A 15,920-nucleotide genomic window follows, 5' to 3' on the forward strand; every position below is an offset into this window, starting at 1 on the left:
ACAATGTAAATTATTAGCGTTGTTGCACAGTTATGTACATTAGAGAAAAGGCTAAATTTTATACTTTTATTTGACGGAGGGGCAGCCCGAAATCAACTCCACTTAAATCCTATTTTACAATTCCATCACTCTGTACTATATGATGGTGGTGGTAGTGGTGGTAGTTAGTGTTCAACGTCCCGTCGACAACGAGGTCATTAGAGACGGAGCGCAAGCTCGTGTTAGGGAAGGATTGGGAAGGAAATCGGCCGTGCCCTTTCAAAGGAACCATCCCGGCATTTGCTGAAACGATTTAGGGAAATCACGGAAAATCTAAATCAGGATGGCCGGAGACGGGATTGAACCGTCGTCCTCCCGAATGCGAGTCCAGTGTGCTAACCACTACGCCACCTCGCTCGGCGTGTACTATAAGAGACGATCTGAAAGTTCCCATTTGAGGACATTGCTGCAGCACACATGCGACCTAATGCGACTCCGATACGAGTACATAAGCACCAATATGCAGACAAGGGATCAGCGTGGTTGAAACCAGGTTGGTAGGTACTCAGAGAGCGCACAGGATAAGGTAAAGATTGTGGATGGTGCCGTAAACAGTTACTGTGAGTTGCAAAATCAAACACACAACATTATTTTTCTAGGAACCACTTATTTACACATTGCTTTAAAAAATCACAACTAAACAATATGGCTGAAGGCCTAGTTAAAGAAAACTTGTAATGCTTCCTTGGCTGAAGGTCCAAAACTACACCAAAAACAAGAACAGCTGAAGGTCTGGCTTAGAAATCAAAGCAATAAAAATAGGTCAATTAAAAACATTATAAAAAAAGCATGCAATTGAAAACAATTAGTGGATGAAGGCCTACACTACACGTCTGGAGGACAACTATAATTAAAACACATTAGTAAACAATTTTTCTAACCAAGAAATTTCCTTTTCAACTTACAACAGAACGGCCTAGAGCCTAATTAAAGAAATATTAACTTGATGTACGGCTGAAAGCCACAAACAAATCTGAACCAACTACTGAAGGCCTGAACAACAAGTCAGACAAGCAATTTAAAGTAAACCACTTCCTTCTTATAAAAAATTTCCTTTAAAGAATACACATGGCTGAAGGCCTTATTAAAAGGGGTTCACGTAAATCCTCGGCTGAAGGCCACACATAACACATCGAACAACTAACGGCGTTGGGCCTGGATTATAAACTTTTTCAGACAGAACGAATTTTAAGGATAATTTAAAAAAAATCAATCTTCAAAATTTTAATTTAACATGGCTGAATGCCTTTATGTAAAATTTAAAAATAACTGAATTAATACACGGCCAAAGGCCTCGCGAAATATATCAACTAAAATGAAAATCACAATCTAAAGCAAATAGAACAAGTGGTGCTCAGAAGTGTTCCAAGGGTCGGCCTGAGAAGGTAGCTCAAACGTAAGGTGAGGTGAGACAGGCAGCCAAGAGTTGAAATTAAATAATCGGATGGCAACCCCAACTAGAGACGGTCCAAGGGCCAACCAACAATTTAACCAATTTCCTTCTGCCCGACCAACGGCACATCTATGGAAAACATCGGCCGAGGACGAGGATACGAACAGCACTGCATCTTCTGAAACTGGCGTATAGAAACAGACAAGGGAACAATAACCACTCTATGCAAAATATGAACCAAACAACTTAGAGGGTGTTGAACTACAAGCCGTGTCGTACAGCATCAACACGTCGAGGAAAGGCCCACTGCCGGAAAACTACACTAACGACCAGGGCAGGTAAATGGGGCGTTAACTGCCACAGGGCAGAAAATACCGCTGGTGCACTTCATAATATAGGAAGATGGCTGCAAGATTTCGCTGACTCCAACATATCATGCATTGCTGCTAGCCCGAATGGCCCAGGGTGCAGCAATCCGCAAATGAACGATGAGATGCCACAATAGTCGAGGTTTCATAACAGGTTATCTGATCACTCAACTTCAGCGTCCAGGTTCGGTGGGCAACGAACTTTGTCGCTCTCTCAGCTAGCTGCTCACGATCCTACAGCACGTGCACGCCACCAGCGGTCTCGACCTGGCCTCACGCTGTGGAGACTTCCTCCCTGCTCTGTCCCAACGAATTGACTACCACAGACACCACCACGACTCAGAAATACTAGCGGTCACACGGAATATACTAAGACGGTACTAGTATCGATAAGCGCTGCTGCTGCCACTCAAGGAGGCAAGCGAGCAGCTTCATGAAGCCAGTAAATAAGGAAGAAACAAGATGCCACTCGATGTGACAAAATGCAAAAGGACAAACGGCATGAACGCGAGCCGTACACAGCGCAGTAGTATTTGCGACTTTCGGACGTGCATGCAATAAATGTGGAAGCGTGAACTATGGCTAACTTATTACCAAATTCATAGAAACAATGCCAACGAGCCGTCGTGTAATACCGGCATGATGATATTTTTGATATCAAAGAGATATGGAAATTAATTAAATGGTCAATTAATTATACCCAACCAAAAATCTACCCCACCCTCGGATAATGTCAAACTGGCAAGTGGCTCCACCCTTACGCATCATCTTCCTCTCCCCTTCCCCCACCTGCCTATTAGCGGGAATTTCGAAATTTGTTTGGAATATCGAATTTTGGTGAGAAACTCAAATAATGGTGGGAGTTTCTAAAATGGCAGGAATTTCTTTGTGCCAAAGCTTTGCTGACATCCCACCACATCCTATCCCCAGTAATTGGTAGGAAATCAAAAAGGACGAGTGAACTTTCTTGGATCAACAGCATTCGCTCCACCCCCTCCCCTGCCCCTGCCCACCCATGAACACAGGGATATTGTCCAAATGCAGGAGGGGAAGGTTAGGTTAGTGTAGCTTATTTATTTTGGGTGGGAAACTGAAGTAAAGATCAGTAATAATTACGTAATTAATCATAAAGGCCAGGCCTAATTACACATCTGTATGCATAGAACTACACAAGGAGTGCTAAGATAGCAATACAGCTCAAAGAGTGACGATGTCGTACAACTGGTGTTATCCAGCTGGGAAAATTTCACATAACCCAAAATCATTAGTGGACGTACTCAAACTCTACATACAATGATCCTTTCACCTACAATCTGGCGGGAAAATGGATGGATTGCAAGGTATTATCTTTATTTTTGGCAGGAATTGTGTTCAACTGATGAGATATTGGTGTTGGACAGAGAGGAGTTTAATAAGTGTCTTACCTGTGAGCATACAGCTGAGGATTGTCTATGGCAGTTTGATGTCAGAGATCACTACACATACCTACTGCTGCATTGCTTGAGAAACACCCTGCTGACACGATGCTCGAAATACAGAAAGGCCAATACACTCTAGCACAACTGTTTGAGAATGCTTCAGTGTTCTAATTATATAGCAAAATTTTCAAAAAAACCAGCACTCAAAACAATTGCTCATAATGTAACACATCTAGTGGGAAATGTGAAAAATTATTTTAATAATCCAACTACCACAAAAACCAATGCAGAAGGGGTCTTACCAGGAGAAGCATGCTTGTGTTCTTCTCCACGTGTGGTCACAAACTATCCGACTTAAACCCAGTCTTTCCTCCCCCTACCACTCCTCATTCCTCCCTCTCTGCAGCACAGGTAGGGATACGGAACTCTTCTATTTTGTTGCTGATGGTGCACAAGGATACCCATCTGGTGACAGTGATATACTGTCTCCAGTTTGCGGAAATCAGTCACAGTTAGACAAAAGACAAAAACAGGACGCGTCTTGCATGCCATTACACGTATTACTCAGAAAGTTTTCCCACTCTAGAACAACAACGAAATTTCGGAGAACTCTCCCGATCACTTGCTCAAACGTCCATTTTTTTGGGAACCAGGTAGCTGCCAACACCATCCATCACCCGCCACCAACTAAGTACACAGCCTCCGTCCTGCCACTGCGCAATCTGCCAAGCAGACAGGCGTAGCCAGCCATGGCTGGAGGTCCGAAGAGTCCAGGCAGTCAGTGCTATCGATGCCGACATACACAAAAGGCCAAGACACTGGCAGGCCCAGGAACAAAGTGAGATAAATGACAGCTACCCTAACCATGAACTGCCTATATAAAATTGCTGCTGTCTCGATTGTCCTTGCCATGACCGACTGCTCTCACTCTTACATGCCATTCTATGATGTAAGAAATGTCACTGTTACAGTTACATTTAATGTCAACACACCTCTTATAAGCGATCATTTATTAAATAAGGCACAGTCACAACGATAACAAATGTCCTGTTCCCACGAAAATAGAAGCAGTCCATTTTCTTTCACTTTTACGAGCAAAATCGGTATAGACTTTTGTGTGCAATTGCAGGATACAGTTTGAATCTCTCTCCATCTAACTCCCATTATTTTGCGACATCCAGTGTCATGAATTGGAAAAAAAACTGTATCACTGTCACCAATTACAGATGGTCAAAATCCAGAGGTCGGTTCTTTGTAGCTGGCTCAATGTGACCACACATAGAGGAGAACACAAGCAGCTCTCCCCTGCTGTAATGCTTTGTGGGTTGGTTTTTTTGGTAATTGGTTTATTACAATACATCTGACATATACATTAACTTATCTTACATCTCGTACACAAGCCCATGCTGTAGAAAAAACTTCCACTATTTTGATGCAAAAACGGCCGATCACTGGAGAATGTCATCATTATTACGAATCTGTCATCAGGGAAAAGAATTTAAAATCTGAAAAAAATATCTGTGTCAAGCAATTTCTTTCAGTTTGATGGACAAAACTGCATCATTTGAGAAGTTTCCTAGGGTTTAAATCAGTGTCTGTAAATAAACTGTCATACATATGTGTTACAAAAATTTCAGACACATGAAATAATATTACAGAATACAACCTTTCTTGCCATTTTTTCACATGTCAGAGAAAAACACAACTATTTTACATTCAGTAACAACGAACTAGAATTCAAGAAGACGTTGTTGTTTTGTACACTATAGCATGTCCCATTTTGCCAATGTTACGTTTTATTGCACTGGCGTTTACTAAATGTAAAAAGCAAATTGTGAGAGCATGCCTTATAACAGAACCTCCTAATGTCACCTAGTAAAGAACGCTAGAAGATTCCACCAACAGATCAAAAACAAGTAACATATGTGTACTGACATCTGGCATTTTTGCTCTGTAACTCGCCTCTAGACACCAGTGTATAAAGTTTCTGTCACCCAGCAGACCATCATTCGCAACAGCTGCATATTCATGCATTGTAGATTCATAAGCTGTTTGGTCATCACAGAGCAATCTGTTTCACGCAATCTATTCACTTGTTGGGAAAAACATTATCATTTCAAGGTTCTACAATGAGTTATAATTGAAGAGCTGCCTACTGTACAATTGAAGATTATGTAGTATGAAATAACACACGACTTGTAGTAATACATATTTTTTTGATGGTTCAAACGGCTCTGAGCACTATGAGACTTAACATCGGAGGTCATCAGTCCCCTAGAACTTAGAACTACTTAAACCTAACTAACCTAAGGACATCACACACATCCATGCCCGAGGCAGGATTCGAAATTGTGACCGTGGTGGTCGCGCGGCTCCAGATTGCAGCGCCTAGAACCACTCGGCCACAACGGCCGGCGATATTTTTAAACACAAGATGGTTACAACAATAATAAAAACAGTCATGATTCCATAAGAATAGATATGTAGATTTCTATTAGTTTTGTGAGTGAAATCGGTATAGTTGGATCTAAGCATTATGTGTGTTTAAATTACAAATTGTCATTCCTGAGGGCATTAAATTCATTTCATACATCTGAAATAACAATACATATCAGCATCTATAGAGTCTCAGTTCTTAAGTTTTAGAGCATTCTTCATATTTATTTTGTAACAACTACAGTAGGTAGAAAAAACTATGAACTATATGCATCTAAAACTAACTAGTCATACCAGCCCTTTTAATGCAACTTCTTAACATCGCCCTGTAAAATTTTACGTTGTCTGTCTTTTCTGATATATGTAGAAAAACATTTACCATCTGCACTTTGACACTGAGCATATTACATATAAATTTATTAGTCCATTGTAGCCTGTGGCCAGTAATCAAAGTCGCTTGCACAGCCTTGTGTAAAGTTTTGTCGCCTGTACTGGAGGAAGACCACACCTTACAGACTATCAGATAGAAGAGAGGGTTCCTGTGTTGTTGTTGCACAAGCAGTTTGATACATTGTTTAGAGCTGTAACACAACTAAGCAATGTATGACTACAGCTTTGTATTCCACAGTACGCTTTGTTTATCTACCATTAGTTCGAGATCTGTGTCAGATGCTAAACCAACAATAACACGTTTTGATCCATTGGCTCTCACAGCAAGCTGGACATCACTTGGTGTAAGCTATGCTGCTCCCACAACACACAGGATGATAGATATAAAACACAGAGACAATGTTCCTTATTGACAAAAATGTGGAATTCATCAAAACATATAGAAACTGCAAAAGTTTGCAGCATTGTGGAGCTTTTGCAAACAGGTGTCCAAAGGTGATGACCTATATAGTTAATCTTATCTTCCACAGTGACGGGATTGCAAATGTCATGGTGTTCCATTTCAAAGGGAATAAGAGCATTGTTTCCTCATTTTGCTGCCATGTACATGATCACTGATCCGATGTTGAACATCACTGTAAGTAAAAATAAAAAGCGGTACTGTTATGTTGCTGTTGAAAAAAGTGTGGAGGGTATCGTAGCATATCGAAATAGGATGAGTCTGCAGCATTGAGAAACATCTTCGAACTACTGTCTGAGGGTGATGACCTCTACATTTAATTACATGTTCCTCAGTGACAAGTAGCAGATGTCCAGTGTCCCACTAAGGCTTTCTCCATTTCAAACAAGTGCTGTCAGTCAATCATTATGTGGCAATCAACGGCGTACCAGTGGACAGATGGGATGGAAAACGCACCATCAGTGTGGGACGATGCACTGTAAAAAGTATCACAGTTGATAGCAAGACAAATTTTTGCAACTTTACGAGTTATTCTATAATTTTAACACCATCCAATGACACAGCAGAATGCTTCCCAATTTCTGTATCATCGCTAAACAACCCGTACACTACCTTGTGAGTACCATATACTAGACTGCGGAAATCAACTCTGTACACATGTCAACTCCTGTTGCAGGTGCCTACACGATAGAGTGAAAGTCAAATGAACGTCCAGAACTGTGCCACACTTTGAGTTTCCATCAAGTGAATCACTACAAAAGTCAGAAGACAAGTTCTCGGATGTGTTGTAGCAGTACACGGAATTACTTCCAGATTCGAATTTCCAATCTGCACCGCTCGCTGAGTCTCATCTAGGCCTGAAGCGAGTGTTACAATACGATTCATCATCAACCTATCTAAAATTCATAAATCTAAATCGTTGGGAAGAATGACATTATTAGGATACTTTAGTGGGTTGGTGTATAAGAACGCAAATATCCCCGTATAAAGTAAAACAATTTCTGAACATGCTTGCAATATCGACTGTCACATTTCTCGTGAAACCACGTCTGTCTTTGTTATTATCATAGCTACAGTGTGTTTAAAAATATGTATTAACGCTAGTCCTATGATATTTCATACATCATAGTCTGAAATTATGAAGTAGACACCACTTGAAGTAGAGATCGATGTGGAACGTAGAATGATCGCGTTTTCCCGAAATATGAGAAGATTGCGTGAAACAGATTGTTCTGTGATGACCAAATTCCTTATGAAACTACAATGCATGAATCTGCTGCTATTGCGAAAGATAGTCTGTTGGATGACAGAAACTTAACACAGAGGTCTGTATAGGCGAGTTACAGAGCAAAAACGTCAGATGCCAGCATGCACATGGCATTTGTTTTCGATGTATTGGTGGAATGTTATGTTCTCTACTGCGTGAAGTTAGGAGGTTCTATTGCAACACATGCTCTCACGGCTTGCTTTTTTACGTTTCGTAAATGTCAGTGCAACATAGCATCAGACGGGTAGAACGAGAACTGCCATAGTGTTACAACGTCCTCTTGAATTATAGCTTGTTGTTTCTTTATCTAAAATGATTTTGTTTCTTCTGACATGTGAAAAAATGTCATGAAAGATGGTATTCTGTAATGCTATTTTACGTGTCTGAAATCTTTGTAATACACATGTGTATGACAATTTATTACAACACTGATTTAAACCCAAGGAACCCAGTCGAACCATGTAATTTTGTACATCAAACTGAAAGAGATCGTTTAACATAAATTTTTTTCGGAACTTAAATTCTCGCCTTTTCCTATACGACAGTTTCAAAATAATGCGAACATTCTGCAGTGATCGGTAGTTTTCTCAATAAAACAGTGGAAGTTTTTCAGACTATACGCTGCGTGGGTTTCTATAGGATATGTGAGATAAGTTAATACATATGTCAGATGTATCGCTATAGATCACCGACCTCTCAAGTTTAGATATATGCAGGAGTGTTGTAGTTTTTTCTTCGTGTCGGTGTTGTTGGATGCTGCAAAATAACAGGAGGTGGGTGGAGCGAGAGATGCGAACCTTATCCCGCAACAGAACAAAAGAACTGTATCGTATTTGTTCATAAAACCAAAAGAAAACGGACTGCGTATATTGTCTTGGAAACAGTAAATTTATTATCATCGTGATTGCACTTTTTTAAATAGATCCTCGCTTATAAGACATATGTTGATGTTAAATAGAACTGTTGTTGTTGTTGTTGTTGTGGTCTTCATCCTGAGACTAGTTTGATGTAGCTCTCCATGCTAATCTATCCTGTGCAAGCTCCTTCATCTCCCAGTACCTACTGCAACCTACATCTTTCTGAATCTGCTTAGTGTATTCATCTCTTGTTCGCCCTCTACGATTTTTACCCTCCACGCTGCCCTCCAATGCTAAATTTGTGATCCCTTGATGCCTCAGGACATGTCTTACCAACCGATCCCTTCTTCTAGTCAAGTGGTGCCACAAACTTCTCTTCTCCCCAATCCTATTCAACACCTCCTTATTAGTTAGTATCCACCTAACCTTCAACACTCTTATGTAGCACCACATTTCGAAAGCTTCTATTCTCTTCTTGTCCAAACTAGTTATCGTCCATGTTTCACTTCCATACATGGCTACACTCCATACAAATATTTTCAGAAACGACTTCCTGACACTTAAATCTATACTCGATGTTAACTAATTTCTCTTCTACAGAAACGCTTTCCTTGCCATTGCCAGTCTACATTTTATATCCTCTCTACTTCGAGCATCATCAGTTATTTTGCTCCCCAAATAGCAAAACTCCTTTACCACTTTATGTGCCTCATTTCCTAATCTAATTCCCTCAGCATCACCCGACTTAATTAGACTACATTCCATTATCCTTGTTTTGCTTTTGTTGATGTTCATCTTTTATCCTCCTTTCAAGACACTGTCCATTCCATTCAACTGCTTTTCCAAGTCCTTTGCTGTCTCTGACAGAATTACAATGTCATCGGCGAACCTCAAAGTTTTTATTTCTTCTCCACGGATTTTAATACCTACTCCAAATATTCCTTTACTGCCTGCTCAATATACAGATTGAATAACATCGGCCCGGCCGCGGTGGTCTCGCGGTTCTAGGCGCGCAGTCCGGAACCGCGCCACTGCTACGGTCGCAGGTTCGAATCCTGCCTCGGGAATGGATGAGTGTAATGTCCTTAGGTTAGTTAGGTTTAAGTAGTTCTAAGTTCTAGGGGACTGATGACCATAGCTGTTCAAGTCCCATAGTGCTCAGAGCCATTTTTGAGTAACATCGGGGAGAGGCTACAACCCTGTCTCAATCCCTTCCCAACCACTGCTTCCCTTTCATGTCCCTCGACTCTTATAACTGCCATTAGGTTTCTCTACAAATTGTAAATAGCCTTTCACTGCCTGTGGTTTACCCCTGCCACCTTCAGAATTTGAAAGAGAGTTTTCCAGACAACATTGTCAAAAGCTTTCTCTAAGTATACAAATGCTAGAAACGTAGGATTGCCTTTCCTTAATCTTTCTTCTAAGATAAGTCGTAAGGTCAATATTGCCTCACGTGTTCCAACATTTTTACGGAATTCAAACTGATCTTCCCCGAGGTCGGCTTCTACCAGTTTTTCCATTCGTCTGTAAATAATTCGTGTTAGTATTTTGCAGCTGTGACTTATTAAACTGAGAGTTCGGTAATTTTCACATCTGTCAACACTTGCTTTCTTTGGGATTGGAATTATTATATTCTTCTTGAAGTCCGAGGGTATTTCGCCTGTCTCGTACATCTTGCTCACCAGATGGTAGAGTTTTGTCAGGACTTGATCTCCCAAGCCCGTCAGTAGTTCTAATGGAACGTTATCTACTCCCGGGGCCTTGTTTTGACTCAGGTCTTTCAGTGCTCTGTCAAACTATTCATGCAGTATCGTATCTCCCATTTCATCTTCATCTACATCCTCTTCCATTTCCATAATATTTTCCTCAAGTATATAGGCCTTGTATAGACCCTCCATATACTCCATCCACCTTTATGCGTTCCCCTCTTTCCGTAGAACTGTGTTTCCATCTGAGCTCTTGATATTCATACAAGTGGCTCTTTTTTCTCCAAAGGTCTCTTTAATTTTCCTGTACGCTGTATCTAACTTACCCCTAGTGAGATAAGCCTCTACATCCTTACATTTGTCCTCTAGCCAAGCTTGCTTAGCCATTTTGCACTTCCTGACGATCTCATTTTTGAGATGTTTGTATTCCTTTTTGCCTGCTTCACTTACTGCATTTTTATACACTCCTGGAAATTGAAATAAGAACACCGTGAATTCATTTTCCCAGGAAGGGGAAACTTTATTGACACATTCCTGGGGTCAGATACATCACATGATCACACTGACAGAACCACAGGCACATAGACACAGGCAACAGAGCATGCACAATGTCGGCACTAGTACAGTGTATATCCACCTTTCGCAGCAATGCAGGCTGCTATTCTCCCATGGAGACGATCGTAGAGATGCTGGATGTAGTCCTGTGGAACGGCTTGCCATGCCATTTCCTCCTGGCGCCTCAGTTGGACCAGCGTTCGTGCTGGACGTGCAGACCGCGTGAGACGACGCTTCATCCAGTCCCAAACATGCTCAATGAGGGACAGATCCGGAGATCTTGCTGGCCAGGGTAGTTGACTTACACCTTCTAGAGCACGTTCGGTGGCACGGGATACATGCGGACGTGCAATGTCCTGTTGGAACAGCAAGTTCCCTTGCCGGTCTAGGAATGGTAGAACGATGGGTTCGATGACGGTTTGGATGTACCGTGCACTATTCAGTGTCCCCTCGACGATCACCAGTGGTGTACGGCCAGTGTAGGAGATCGCTCCCCACACCATGATGCCGGGTGTTGGCCCTGTGTGCCTCGGTCGTATGCAGTCCTGATTGTGGCGCTCACCTGCACGGCGCCAAACACGCATACGACCATCATTGGTACCAAGGCAGAAGCGACTCTCATCGCTGAAGACGACACGTCTCCATTCGTCCCTCCATTCACGCCTGTCGCGACACCACTGGAGGCGGGCTGCACGATGTTGGGGCGTGAGCGGAAGACGGCCTAACGGTGTGCGGGACCGTAGCCCAGCTTCATGGAGACGGTTGCGAATGGTCCTCGCCGATACCCCAGGAGCAACAGTGTCCCTAATTTGCTGGGAAGTGGCGGTGCGGTCCCCTAAGGCACTGCGTAGGATTCTACGGTCTTGGCGTGCATCCGTGCGTCGCTGCGGTCCGGTCCCAGGTCGACGGGCACGTGCACCTTCCGCCGACCACTGGCGACAACATCGATGTACTGTGGAGACCTCACGCCCCACGTGTTGAGCAATTCGGCGATACGTCCACCCGGCCTCCCGCATGCCCACTATACGCCCTCGCTCAAAGTCCGTCAACTGCACATACGGTTCACGTCCACGCTGTCGCGGCATGCTACCAGTGTTAAAGACTGCGATGGAGCTCCGTATGCCACGGCAAACTGGCTAACACTGACGGCGGCGGTGCACAAATGCTGCGCAGCTAGCGCCATTCGACGGCCAACACCGCGGTTCCTGGTGTGTCCGCTGTACCGTGCGTGTGATCATTGCTTGTACAGCCCTCTCGCAGTGTCCGGAGCAAGTATGGTGGGTCTGACACAGCGGTGTCAATGTGTTCTTTTTTCCATTTCCAGGAGTGTATTTTCTCCTTTCATCAATTAACTTCAGTATTTCTTCTGCTACCCAAGGATATCTACTGCCCGCATCTCGTGGTCGTGCGGTAGCGTTCTCGCTTCCCACGCCCGGGTTCCCGGGTTCGATTCCCGGCGGGGTCAGGGATTTTCTCTGCCTCGTGATGGCTGGGTGTTGTGTGCTATCCTTAGGTTAGTTAGGTTTAAGTACTTCTAAGTTCTAGGGGACTTATGACCACAGCAGTTGAGTCCCATAGTGCTCAGAGCCATTTTGATATCTACTAGCCCTCGTCTTTTTACCTACTTGACCCTCTGCTGCCGTCACTAATTCATCCCTCAGAGCTACCCATTCGTCTCCTACTGTATTTCTTTCCCCGATTCCTGTCAATTGTTCCCTTATGCTCTCCCTGAAACTCTGTACAACCTCTGGTTTAGTCAGTTTATCCAGGTCCCATCTCCTTAAACTCCCACCTTTTTGCAATTTCTTCAGTTTTAATCTACAGTTCATAACCATTAGATTGTGATCAGAGTCCACATCTGCCCCTGTAAATGTCTTACAATTTAAAACCTGGTTCCTAAATCTCTGTCTTACAATTATATAATCTATCTGATACCTTTTAGTATCTCCAGGATTCTTCCATGTAGACAACTTGCTTTTATGATTCTTGAACCAAGTGTTAGCTATGATTAAGCTATGCTCTGTGCAAAATTCTAACAGACTGCTTCCTCTTTCATTTCTTAGCCCCAATACATATTCACCTACTTTATTTCCTTCTCTCCCTTTTCCTACTGTCGAATTCCAGTCACCCATGACTATTAAATTTTCGTCTCCCTTCACTACTTGAATAATTTCTTTTATCTCATCATTCATTTCTTCGTCATCTGCAGAGCTAGTTGGCATATAAACTTGTACTACTGTAGTAGGCATGGGCTTCGTGTCTATCTTGGCCACTATAATACGTTCACTATGATGTTTGTAGTAGCTTACCCGCACTCCTATTTTTTTATTCATTATTAAACCTACTCCTGCATTACCCCTATTTGATTTTGTATTTATAACCCTGTATTCACCTGACCAGAAGTCTTGTTCCTCCTGCCACCGAACTTCACTAATTCCCACTATATCTAACTTTAACCTATCCATTTCCCTTTTTAAATTTTCTAACCTACCTGCCCGAGTAAGGGATCTTACATTCCACGCTCAGATCCGTAGAATGCCAGTTTTTTTCCTCCTGATAACGAAGTCCTCTTGAGTAGTCCCCGCCCGGAGATCCGAATGGGGGACTATTTTACCTCCGGAATATTTTACCCAAGAGGGCGCCATCATCATTGAACCATACAGTAAAGCGGCATGTCCTCGGGAAAAATTACGGCTGTAATTTCCCCTTGCTTTCAGTCGTTCGCAGTACCACAACAGCAAGGCCGTTTTGATTAATGTTACAAGGCCAGATCAGTCAATCATCCAGACTGTTGCCCCTGCAACTACTGAAAATGCTGCTGCCCCTCTTCAGGAACCACACGTTTGTCTGGCCTCTCAACAGATACCCCCCCCCCCCCCCCCGTTGTTGTTGCACCTACGGTACAACTACTGCAGTAAACTGTCTCCCGTCACAGAACGGCATGCACTAAGAGAGGATTCGGTTACGGAAGTGGCAGTGGAGGCTGTGAACTCGGCTATGGCAGTTGGTGGTAGCTGGTGGATGGTGGTGGCAGATGACTGGTTCTCCAGGCAGTGGACATTTCAAAAAGGGATTGCAGAGTTCTCCAGACTTTCGTTATTCTTTCAGGCTGGACTAGTCTTTTGGAGAAATACATTTACACTACTGGCCATTAAACTTGCTTCCCCAAGAAGAAATCCAGGACGAATTTTTTAAATTCCTACCACCATTTGAATTTTCCTCTGAAGCTCGAAATCTGCGCCAGTATTCGAAACTCCTGCCAAAAGGGTAATAGGGTGAACATGGTGAAGTGGGTGGGGGAGGCGGGGGTTGGGGGGAAGGGTAACGTCACATGTGCCACGATGGGGGTAAACCCATGACGACGTCTGTGGTTGGGTGTGTGCGTGGAGTGAAGGTGGAGCTGATTCATCAATTCAATTAATTTGTGTATAAATTTAATATCAAAAGTGTCTTTGTGGCACCATTATCCAGAAACTTTTCCAACGTGCTGCTATTCTCTTTTTGGTTGCCGAAGGACAAGCATCGATACAGAGGCATAGGGTAATGGAGAATTTGTATGGGTCAGGATGTCTGTCCAACACAAGTGTTGGGGATGGCCTTGGGCATCATGATAACGCAAGTCCTCATATCGCAAATGTCGTAACGCAGAAATTATGCCAACTGAAGCGGTAGACACTCGAGCACCAGTACGATAATCCTGATCTCTGCCTAGGTGATTATCATGTCTTAGGTCCCTTAGAAAATGTCTTGAAGGGTCGACGATTTCTGTTGGATGAGTATGTGCAGCACACAGTTACGGACTTCTTCACCGCAGCAGGACACTGAGTTTACGAAACATTTATCTTCAACCTGGAGCGTTGGTTATTTCATTGCCTTAATGCTCACGGAAAAATTTCCTTAATTGGCATACTGAATCTGAATTGTACGGCCTTCGAATGGAAACTTTTTGACCGCCTCGTATAATAATTCTCGTTAAGTCTATTGGTATAATGCCACCTTCGGAACAGTGCAAAACCAAGAAAAACACCAAAAATTTCCATAAATTTGTTGTAGCTGCGATTCACAGTCATAAAAAAATTTTTGAAGGACATCATCTTTACGCCAGTGACTGTTATAAGTTTTTATTACACTATTGCAACTTCGACCTTAGGCTATTATCAACACTTGATAATGGCCTAAGGCCGAAATTGCAATAGTGTAATAAAAACGCATAACAATCACTGGCGTAAAGATGATGTCCTTGAAAAAAATTCCATGTTGTTCCCACTGAAAATTGTACTCTCTGCCACCTGCAAGGCCCTTCGTACACCAATTAAATGTGACCAGATTCTTCTTCGGCGATAGACGATGTAGTCACTGGCAGTACGATGCTACAGGTTATTGACTTGACTTGAAATCTGTGCAGCATCTAAGCATGATAGTTGTGTCTGGTTAGCGGATCGTTATAAGTATTTTGGTCTTACGAATTCATATTCGTGCGTAAGGATTTCTCCCATTACCTTTCCATACAAAATTGAAAAATTATACAGCGACAAAAGCACAAGTATAAGATAATTTTCAAAACTGTTTGGTTACAGTTGTTTCTGCCATAATGAAACGGTGGGATTTACATTCCACTTGCGGAATATTTGATAGAATAATTCGGAACTTCTTCCATTGAAGAGAAAGAAAAGCTGCACCGCTCTGATCTGACGCGGACCAGTCAGGACCGACCGACAGTCCTATTACCATCTACCAATGGCTTCATTTGGCTGCGTTATGAAGTGGCGTGGGGTCAGCACACCACTCTCCCTGCGGCTGTCGGCTCTGCAGACCTTGTAGCTGCTACTACTCATTCAACGAATCCTTCCATTGGCGTCACGAGGCGAAGTTGACTTCCCCGCAATCCTCCCACCAATAAAAAATCCCTGGAAGTAGTGCAAATTGAATTTGGAACTCCACATGGCACTGAGCCGCAGTGACCACTTTGCTACGGGGATTGACCCTCCATTACAGTATCATAGGTAACTGCACAACACAGAATTTCACATA

Source organism: Schistocerca cancellata, chromosome 2, assembly GCF_023864275.1.
Source record: "Schistocerca cancellata isolate TAMUIC-IGC-003103 chromosome 2, iqSchCanc2.1, whole genome shotgun sequence".
Taxonomy (NCBI): domain Eukaryota; kingdom Metazoa; phylum Arthropoda; class Insecta; order Orthoptera; family Acrididae; genus Schistocerca; species Schistocerca cancellata.